The sequence below is a fragment of the Lactuca serriola genome, chromosome 5, assembly GCF_051521515.1.
Source record: "Lactuca serriola cultivar US96UC23 chromosome 5, Lser_US96UC23_V15, whole genome shotgun sequence".
Taxonomy (NCBI): Eukaryota; Viridiplantae; Streptophyta; class Magnoliopsida; order Asterales; family Asteraceae; genus Lactuca; species Lactuca serriola.
In genome coordinates, this window is record NC_136412.1 from 5,129,870 (window position 1) to 5,141,486 (window position 11,617).

Genomic DNA, 11,617 nt, shown 5'->3' on the forward strand with positions numbered 1-11,617 from the left:
GTGCTAATAATGACGAGAACTTCAATTCTCGTTTAGGTTGTGTCAGCTAAAAATCGCTCGATCTAAAATTCGAGTTTTTAGCTGTCTACTGCTAAGCTGAAACTTCGAAAAATCATAACTTCCTCATACGAAGTCAGATTTGGGCGTTCTTTTTATCGAACTTCTCGGTTTAGCGAATACTACGACTTTCGTTTGGATTACTAAGGCTAAAAAGTACTTTATCAAAAACTCACTTTTTACGACATTCAGCACCGTGTTGGTTTTGTCGCGAAACTTCGACAAGTCATAACTTATTCGTTATAACTCGGATTTTGGTATTCTTTATATCCCCGAAATCCTTGTTTTGACCACTACAACTTTATCTAAAGATATCGGGCTTATCTCACACTTTAATTTTGATGCTTATTTTTATTCTTAATTAATTAAGCCCTAATAATTAAGCATAAAACACATAATTCACATAATTTTCACATAATTCCTTTCATTTCTTCAAAATGAGTTACAAAGGTTAACCTAGACTATCACCTCAATATAAATGCCTTGGCTAGAAACACGAGTGTTACAATTTTCTCCCCCTTAGGATGATTCCGTCCCCGGAATCATATATCACTAAACAAATGAGGGTAGCGACTCATCATTTCACTCTCCGTTTCCCAAGTGAGATTTGGTCCATTCGTATGTTTCCAGTGCACAAGCACTAAATCAACCATCTTGCGTCGCAACTTCATAGTCTTACGGTCAACGATTGCCTCAGGTTCTTTCATCAACCTCTTGTTTCATCTAACCTTAACTCAAAAATCGAAATTATGTTGGGCAAATCTCCCCTGAACTTTCTCAAATAACACACATGAAGGGTGTTATGAATACCCTCCAGTTCTTCCGGTAATTCTAACTTGAAGCTTGATTCCCGATCCTCTAAAGAACTTTAAATGGTCTAATAAACCTTGGACTCAACTTCCCTCTCTTACCAAATCTTATAAGTCCCTTCCACGGCGAGACTTTAAGTAAAACTGAATCTCCAACTTCAAAGGTTATCGGTTGTCTTTTCTTGTCAGCATAACTCTTTTGTCGATCTTGAGCAGCTAAAATCCTTTCCCTTATCACTTTCAACTTTTCAGCAGTCTGATGGACTATTTCAGGTCCCATAAACTACTTTTCCCCAACTTCCAGCCAGCATGATGGCGTTCGACACTTTTCTCCATAAAAAGCGTGATAAGGTGTCATCTTAATGCTTGAGTGGAAACTATTATTATAGGAAAATTCTACTAGAGGTAAGTGTTCATCCCAGTTACTTTGGAATTCTAGGGTACATGCTCTCAGCATATCTGTAACAGCTCAATTTTTCAAATAAATTTTTCATTAAAAATAAAACATCATTATTCGACAAAAGGGTTTATTCCAAGTTTATTTCAAAAATATAAGTAATAAATCTCCAGGATCTTCAACAGTGGCAGTGTGTACGTGTCACGCCGGCGCCTTTCCACGGTCATCACTGGTACCTGAAAAACATAAACACAACTAGTAAGCATAAATGCTTAGTGAGTTCCCCAGTATACGACTTACCACATACGCCTTCCGGCCCGGACCTTTCGGTCCACATAACATTGCCTTCCGGCCTGTAATATAATCGCCTTCCGGCCCATAATATATATCGCCTTCCGGCCCGTATTAGATTGCCTTCCGGCCCATAGTGTTTTGCCTTCCGGCCCATGATAGTATAAAGCATAACACATGTAACATAATGCACATAACACATAAATCATTCATCATACCGTCCTTTCTATCACATAGAGTCTCGCCTTCCGGCCCGTATAAGCATACATCACATATAAGCACACATCACATATAAAGCATCTACCTCTCTAGACATAGCATGAATATAACACATACGACCTTCCGGCCTCACAGTCAAACCCTTCCGGGTGACGTATAGTGAGAAGACTCACCTCGTAGTATGCAGCTATAAACTCTTCGAGCTACTCTCACACGATCCGCTAATCCGCAGGTTCCCTATAATACCACATCCTTTGTTAATGATCTTATCAAACAAGACAACTGACCCTAATAAGTTATATACAGGTCAACGGTCAATCTTGACCGGACTCGTCGAGTGCAAAGGGTAACTCGACGAGTATAGACACCCTGACACCACTCGCCGAGTCTGATGAACGACTCGACGAGTTCCAGTAGATCTTCAAGCTACTCGCCGAGTCTGAAGAACAACTCGGCGAGTCCTAGTGAATCTTCAAGCTACTCGCCGAGTCTGATCATAGGACTCGGCGAGTCCTCGCCATGCAGTCAATCCGCTGCCTCCTGTATTTCGCATGATATCGAAGTTTATAGATATAGGGCTTCCTGGACTTTCACATATACTAATACAGGGGGTTTTTACGCTTATACAACAATATAATCTAACAAATCCTTAAATGGGTTTCCTAAACCCTAAACTCGCATACAACGTAAAAGTTACAGATTTCGATCCGAAGATTACCTGGAAACGTGTTCCCTGTGTCTCCAAACCTCCAGTACTCGATTCCTTTGATCACCACCTTGCTCCTCCTTGCCTAACAATCTCTCCAAGCCTTCTCAAGTCCTCTCTCTTGCTTCAGATGCTCACACACTCCCAGAGGATCTTCGACCGGCCAAAAGACGCGACATGACGGCTATAAGATCGTTATATACGATCAGAAATGAAACGGCTAGGGTTCAGCTGAAACAGCGTCGACTCGCCGAGTCCTTACTTGGACTCGTCGAGTCCAGTCGCGTATCTGCGATTGCGACCAAGACATGGCCCTACTCGGCGAGTCATGCACCTACTCGCCGAGTTCCCTCTTAAATGTGCCCAAAAATAATTTAAATAAATACCTGAAATTCCGGGCTGTTACAACTCTCCCCCACTAGAACTAGACTTCGCCCTCGAAGTCTCTCATTCTGCGAATAACTCCGGATGTTGCTCCCGCATTTCTCTTTCCGACTCCCAAGTCATCTCCGATCCTTTCCGATGTTGCCACTGAACCAACACCAGAGGTATCTCCTTGTTCCGTAGAACCTTGATCTTCCGATCCCTGATAGCTACTGGTCTCTTGGCGTAATTCAGGCTCGCATCCACCTGAATATCTTCTAACGGAACCACTGCTGCCTCATCGGCTATACACTTCCTCAACTGCGACACGTGGAAGGTATTGTGAATCTGACTCAGCTCCACCGGTAACTCCAACCGATAAGCTACCCGACCTACCCTTGCCATTACCCGAAATGGACCTATGAACCGGGGCCCCAATTTGCCCCTCTTCCTGAACCGAATTACCCCTTTCCAAGGAGAAACCTTTAGGAGAACGAAATCGCCGACCTGGAATTCGAGCTCGGATTGGCGTCTGTCCGCATAACTCTTCTGTCGGCTCTGGGCGGTCAATAACCTCTGTCTCACTCGCTGAATCTGCTCGGTCGTCTGAAGTACAATCTCTGTACTGCCCATCACTCTCTGTCCCACTTCTCCCCAGCAAATGGGAGTCCGACACCTCCTACCATACAACAACTCAAAAGGTGGCATACCAATGCTCGAATGATGGCTGTTGTTGTAGGAAAACTCAGCCAACGGCAGATGCGCGTCCCAGCTACCCCCGAAGTCTAACACACACGCTCTAAGCATGTCTTCCAATGTCTGAATCGTCCGCTCGCTCTGACCGTCGGTCTGGGGGTGGTATGCGGTACTAAAATGCAGCTTAGTACCCAACTCCTCATGAAATTTCTTCCAGAACCTGGAAGTGAAACGTACATCGCGATCCGAAACAATCGAGGTCGGCACTCCATGCCGAGATACTATCTCCCTCACGTACAACTCCGCCAACTTTTCTGCTGATGAACTTTCACTAATGGCAAGGAAATGTGCACTCTTTGTTAGTCTATCCACAATCACCCAAATCGCATCGACTCCCCTGGCAGTTTTTGGCAATTTGGTGATGAAATCCATCGTGATCTGATCCCACTTCCACTCAGGGATCTCCAAGGGTTGTAACTTACCGTGCGGTCTCTGGTGTTCGGCCTTAACTTTACGGCAGGTCAAACACCTCTCCACAAACCAGGCAACGTCTCTCTTCATGCAAGGCCACCAGTACTCCTTTTTCAAATCCAGATACATTTTCGTAGCACCGGGATGGATCGAGAATTTCGATCTATGTGCCTCCTCCATCAAAATAACACGCGCACCGCCCATGAATGGCACCCAGATCCGACCCTGAAAGGTCAGCAGTCCCCGCCCATCCGTAACGAACTCTGAAATCAACCCGACTACCCGCTCCTGTTTCTGCATCCCAGACTTCACAACCTCGGCCTGTGCCCCACGAATAGCATCTAATATCGGAGTCATCACCGTCAATCTCAAACATACGTCCCTCAATGGAGTACTCTCCGCCCTACGACTCAATGCATCAGCTACCACATTAGCCTTGCCTGGGTGGTATAGGATCTCACAGTCATAATCCTTAACCACGTCTAACCATCTCCTCTGACGCATGTTTAGGTTGGGTTGATCCATCAAATACTTCAAACTCTTATGGTCCGTGTATATGGTACAACGAACCCCGTACAGGTAGTGACGCCAAATTTTGAGGGCGAACACTACTGCCCCCAACTCTAAGTCATGCGTGGGATATCTTGCTTCGTGAGGCTTCAGCTGCCTCGATGCATAGGCTATCACATGGCCCCTCTGCATCAACACTGCACCCAGTCCTGAAATCGATGCGTCGCAATATACGACAAAGTCCTCCATCCCTTCCGGAAGAGCTAATACTGGTGCTTCGCACAGTCTCTGACGAAGTGCCTCGAAGGAAGTCTGCTGCTCGAGTCCCCATGAGAATGTAACACCCTTTCGGGTCAATTTGGTAAGTGGCACCGCGATCTTGGAGAAGTCCCTAATGAACCTTCGATAGTACCCCGCCAACCCAAGGAAACTCCTGATCTCCGAGGGTGACTTCGGTGCCTCCCATCTCATCACCGCTTCCACCTTGGCCGGATCGACCAATATCCCTGCCTGATTTACAACGTGCCCCAGAAATTGAACCTCCCGTAACCAGAAGTCACATTTGGAGAATTTCGCATATAGCTTCTCCGACCTCAGTACCTCAAGGACCTCCCTCAAATGCCCCTCATGCTGCTCCCTCGACCGCGAATACACCAGAATGTCATCGATGAATACAATCACAGACCGATCCAGCATCGGCCTGCATACCCTGTTCATGAGATCCATGAACACTGCTGGGGCATTGGTGAGCCCAAAAGGCATCACCACGAACTCGTAATGCCCATACCGCGTCCTAAAGGCTGTCTTCTGGACGTCCTCATCCCGTACCCTTACCTGATGGTACCCTGATCTCAAATCAATCTTGGAAAACCAAGATGCCCCTTGCAACTGATCGAATAAATCATCGATCCTTGGTAACGGATAGCGGTTCTTAACTGTCACCTTGTTCAGTTCCCGGTAGTCGATACACATCCGGTGTGAACCATCCTTCTTCTTGACGAACAGAATCGGTGCTCCCCACGGCGAGCTACTCGGCCGAATAAATCCCTTCCCCAACAACTCTTGAAGTTGCGAGGACAATTCCTGCATCTCTGGAGGTGCAAGACGATAAGGCACCTTCGCAATAGGCGCAGCCCCTGGTACTAGATCGATACCAAACTCCACTTGCCTCGTAGGAGGTATTCCCGGCAAATCCTCGGGAAAAACATCTGGAAACTCGCGCACCACCGGAACCTCCTTCAATGTTTTCGGTCTCTCGGAACTCTCCCGCGTATCCATCACATACGCCACAAAACCGTTACATCCCTGCTGTAGACATTGCCTCGCCCTAGCGGCCGAACAAAAAGCTGATCCCGAACGGGTACCCTCGCCGTATACCGTAAGAACTCCCCCACTAGAGTCTCGTATAGTCACCAGCTGACGCTCGCAGTTGATGACAGCGCTGAATCGGCTCAACCAGTCCATGCCTACGATGACACAGACATCACCCATCGCAATAGGAATTAAGTCAATCGGAAATGCGACCCCGAAGATCTCTAGCACACATCCCTTAAGAACCTCCGTAGCACAAACCACCCTCTCAGCCGCAATAGAAACGCTCAAGGGCCGACTTAACGGCTCACGACTAATGCCGATGTGCTGACTAAAAGCTAACGATACAAACGATCTACTCGCACCCGAATCAAATAATACCAGAGCAGGCATAGAGTTCACAAGGAAAGTACCTACACATACATTAACATAAGCATAACATTTCGACCTTTAATTAAATACGTGAATGATAACATACCTGCCACAACATCGGGCGCAGCGCGGACCTCCTCCGCAGTCAGCTGAAAGGCTCTCCCGCGAGCCCTCGGGGCCTCGACCTTCGCCGGTCGGGTCTCAGTAGTCCGGGTAGTAGGTGTAGTTCCCTGACGAAGTTGCGGGCACTCGGCCTTCCGATGGCCTGTCTGGTTGCAGTGAAAGCAAACCATAAACCCCTTAGGGCAATCCTTGGCAATATGTCCCTCCTTGCCACACTTGTAGCAACCACCAGCTCGACACGTCCCCTCGTGACTCTTGCCGCACTTCGCGCAAGTGCGACCCTTCGAACCACCCATCCTCGAATCAGCGAACTTAGTCCGCTTGGCTGCCGGCTGAGACTGGGCCGGCCGTCGATCCACCTGCCGAGACTCAGCCTCTTCCCTCGCTTGAGTCTCCAACTCAATCTCGCGCTTCCTGGCGTTCGCCTGAAGCTCAGTGAAAGTACGATAGGTGGAGTTTGACACAAACTCCCGGATCTCCCTCTTCAAAACACCCAAATAGCGGCTCATCCGCGACTGCTCCGTAGATACCAGCTCGGGGCAGAACATTGCCCTCTCATGAAACTTCCGTGTGATCACTGCCACGGAATCAGTACCCTGCTTAAGAGTCAAGAACTCCTGAATCAATCGCTCCCTCTCTACCGGGGGAACGTACTCGTCCCTGAACATCTCCGTAAACCTCTCCCACGTCACCGCCGAAATCTCTGCCTGAGTGAAGTTCGCCGTCACGAACTCCCACCAATCCTTCGCTCCCAGACGGAGCTGGTTCAAGGCGAACCGTACCCTCAAGTGCTCCGGGCATGAGCAAGTGTAAAAGCACCCCTCGATGTCAGCGATCCACCTCATAGCTGCAATCGGATCCTGCGTCCCATCAAATTCAGGGGGTTTCGTGTTGCTGAATTCCCTGAACAGTAATGAATCGCCCCCTTGCGGCCTGGCAGCAGCCACCGCTGCGGTAGCGGCAGCAACTGCAGCTTCAGTGAGTGCAGCGTACCGCTCCTCAAACTCCTCCATCAACGTGGTCTTAATAGACCCAAACATCTCCGGGATCTCAGCCCGGACCGCCGCAGCTACTTCTCCCTGAATAATCTGACGAATCTCCTCATCACTCGCACCGCTCGAACTCGCCCCATTGCGTGTGATAACCATGATGTCTCTGAAATACAACATAAAATCATCAGAGACTCCACCAAGTACAATTGTACTCGATACGCACCCTACCCAGTCTCCGATTTCCAGGGATTCTTATTTGAGTCTTCCACTGATCCGGTGCCTTCGATAGTACGGGCCCAATACTACCGACCACACCGTATCAGTATTCGTCCCAAATCTTCCTCCCCGAATCCCGAATAATGAGTACTCTACCTCTAGTATGCACTATCTACTTGCACGCTACCAAGTATCTCATATAAGCAACCTCCCTAGACTAAGGCATCACAAAACAGGCAATTCTAGTCCTATCATGTATACCTAGTCTTCTAGCATGCATAACAATTCATAATTCAGTGCATAACATAACATCGTAAGGTATTCTGGGGATCTTTACCGTTCGGACGCTGGCTGCTCGTACACACTGTTCCACCCTTGTTTTTACCGCCTTACCCTTTATAAAATGTTATGCCCTTATTATTATTTTTTTTTAAGAAAAAGTTTTTCCTCAAATCCCCGGTCTGAGTTCAGTTGCACCCAAAAGTACACCCGAATCCCTCAAACCTAGGCTCTGATACCAATTGTAACAGCTCAATTTTTCAAATAAATTTTTCATTAAAAATAAAACATCATTATTCGACAAAAGGGTTTATTCCAAGTTTATTTCAAAAATATAAGTAATAAATCTCCAGGATCTTCAACAGTGGCAGTGTGTACGTGTCACGCCGGCGCCTTTCCACGGTCATCACTGGTACCTGAAAAACATAAACACAACTAGTAAGCATAAATGCTTAGTGAGTTCCCCAGTATACGACTTACCACATACGCCTTCCGGCCCGGACCTTTCGGTCCACATAACATTGCCTTCCGGCCTGTAATATAATCGCCTTCCGGCCCATAATATATATCGCCTTCCGGCCCGTATTAGATTGCCTTCCGGCCCATAGTGTTTTGCCTTCCGGCCCATGATAGTATAAAGCATAACACATGTAACATAATGCACATAACACATAAATCATTCATCATACCGTCCTTTCTATCACATAGAGTCTCGCCTTCCGGCCCGTATAAGCATACATCACATATAAGCACACATCACATATAAAGCATCTACCTCTCTAGACATAGCATGAATATAACACATACGACCTTCCGGCCTCACAGTCAAACCCTTCCGGGTGACGTATAGTGAGAAGACTCACCTCGTAGTATGCAGCTATAAACTCTTCGAGCTACTCTCACACGATCCGCTAATCCGCAGGTTCCCTATAATACCACATCCTTTGTTAATGATCTTATCAAACAAGACAACTGACCCTAATAAGTTATATACAGGTCAACGGTCAATCTTGACCGGACTCGTCGAGTGCAAAGGGTAACTCGACGAGTATAGACACCCTGACACCACTCGCCGAGTCTGATGAACGACTCGACGAGTTCCAGTAGATCTTCAAGCTACTCGCCGAGTCTGAAGAACAACTCGGCGAGTCCTAGTGAATCTTCAAGCTACTCGCCGAGTCTGATCATAGGACTCGGCGAGTCCTCGCCATGCAGTCAATCCGCTGCCTCCTGTATTTCGCATGATATCGAAGTTTATAGATATAGGGCTTCCTGGACTTTCACATATACTAATACAGGGGGTTTTTACGCTTATACAACAATATAATCTAACAAATCCTTAAATGGGTTTCCTAAACCCTAAACTCGCATACAACGTAAAAGTTACAGATTTCGATCCGAAGATTACCTGGAAACGTGTTCCCTGTGTCTCCAAACCTCCAGTACTCGATTCCTTTGATCACCACCTTGCTCCTCCTTGCCTAACAATCTCTCCAAGCCTTCTCAAGTCCTCTCTCTTGCTTCAGATGCTCACACACTCCCAGAGGATCTTCGACCGGCCAAAAGACGCGACATGACGGCTATAAGATCGTTATATACGATCAGAAATGAAACGGCTAGGGTTCAGCTGAAACAGCGTCGACTCGCCGAGTCCTTACTTGGACTCGTCGAGTCTAGTCGCGTATCTGCGACTGCGACCAAGACATGGCCCTACTCGGCGAGTCATGCACCTACTCGCCGAGTTCCCTCTTAAATGTGCCCAAAAATAATTTAAATAAATACCTGAAATTCCGGGCTGTTACAATATCCTCCAATGTTTGAATCGTTCGTTCGCTCTGACCATCGGTTTGCGGATGGTAAGTTGTACTCAAACACAACTTGGTACCCAATTCCTCTTGTAGACTCCTCCAAAATCTTGAGATAAAACGACTTTCACGATTGGATACAATCGTTAACGGAACACCGTGAAGCCTCACAATTTCCTTTACATAAGAATTCGCAAGTTTATCCATAGACCATTTCTATTTGGCTGCTATGAAATGCGCACTCTTAGTGAAGCGATCAACGACCACCCAAATCATGTCGTGACCGTTCCTTGTTCTGGATAGTTTAGTCACAAAATCCATGGTGATGTCTTCCCATTTACCCATGGGTACGGGTAAAGGTTCTAAACACCCATACGGTTTCTGATGTTGTGCCTTAACTCTAGCACAAGTTACACACTCGGCCACATACTTAGCAACATCGAGCTTCATCGTCGGCCACCAATAATAGGGCTTTAGATCCCTATACATTTTTGTACTGCCAGAATGAATCGACTACATGGTCTTGTGAGTTTCTTCCATCAGAAGATTTCTTACTCCGCCCGTCTTAGGTACCCAAATCCTATCTTGGAATACCTTCAACCCTAGGTTGTTTGTACCGAATATTAACGTTTTGCCCAAACGTTCTTCCTGTTGGTCATTTTTCTCTAAAGCTTCCTCTTCAGCTTTCTTTATACTTTCCACAATTGTCGAGAAAACTTTAATTCTCCACGCTCTTGGCCTTTTCTTTTCAAGGTTTACCTTCCGACTGAGAGCATCAGCAACAACATTTGCTTTACCAAGGTGGTAAAGTATCTCAAAGTCGTAGTCCTTGAGTAACTCTAGCCAACGTCGTTGCCTCATGTTCAATTCCTTCTGATTAAAGAGATATTGAAGACTCTTATGATCAGTGAAAAGTTTACACTTTGTGCCATAAAGATAATGCCTCCATATCTTTAGGGCGAATACTACCGCTGCCAACTCCAAATCGTGAGTGGGGTAGGTCTTTTCATGCTCCTTCAATTGCCTTGATGCATACGCTATTAATTTATCCCTTTGGGTCAGAACACAACCTAACCCAACTCCAAATGCATCGCTATAAACTGCGAAGTCATCAACTCCTCCAGGCAACGAATGAATCGGTGCTTCACATAATCTCTTCTTCAACTTCTCAAAGGCTTCCTTATGCTTCTCATTCCAAGCATAAGTAGCTCCTTTGTGGGTCAAAGTTGTTAATGGAGTAGCAATCGAAGAAAAGCCTTGGATAAACCTTCGGTAATATCCAGCTAATCCTAGAAAGCTTTGAATCTCCGTAGGGCTTTTTGGTTGTTCCCACTTCATCACAGCTTCAATATTTGCTGGGTCAACCATTATTCCTTCTTGGTTAACCACATGAACTAAAAATTGGACTTCTTGAATCCAAAATTCACATTTGGAGAACTTTGCATACAACTTCTCCTTTTTCAGGACTTCTAGCACTTCACGCAGATGCTTTTCATGCTCCTGCTTGCTTTTTGAATAAATCAAGATATCATCTATGAATACTATCACGGATTTATCTAGGAATGGTTTACAAACCCTATTCATTAAATCCATGAAAGCTGCTGGGGCATTGGTTAGTCCGAACGACATAAACAAAAATTCATAGTGTCCATATCTTGTTCTGAACGCAACCTTTTCGATATCCTGCTCTCTCACCTTTAGTTGATGGTATCCCGACCTAAGATCGATCTTCGAGAAATAGCTCGAACCCTGTAACTGGTCGAACAGGTCATCGATCCTCGGCAACGGATACTTGTTCTTTATCGTCACTTTGTTTAGCTCTCTGTAATCGATGCACATTCTCATGCTCCCATCTTTCTTCTTTACAAATAACACAGGGCTCCCCAGGTCGATGAACTAGGTTGAATGAAACCTTTGTCCAATAACTCCTGAAGTTGTGTCATAAGTTCTTTCATCTCTGTTGGTGCTAATCGGTATGGTGCTTTTGCTATCGGCATCGT

General features: G+C 46.2%; 1 long non-coding RNA gene across 1 annotated transcript; it reads right to left on the reverse strand.

The window, feature by feature from the left end:
* Window positions 1-1,339: 1,339 nt before the first annotated feature.
* LOC145051199 (uncharacterized) lies at window positions 1,340-6,486 on the reverse strand. Its single transcript, XR_013683457.1, has 2 exons — window positions 6,309-6,486; window positions 1,340-1,499 (listed from the first exon to the last, which is right to left on the reverse strand). It is a non-coding gene; the product is annotated as an uncharacterized LOC145051199 (long non-coding RNA).
* Window positions 6,487-11,617: the final 5,131 nt, after the last annotated feature.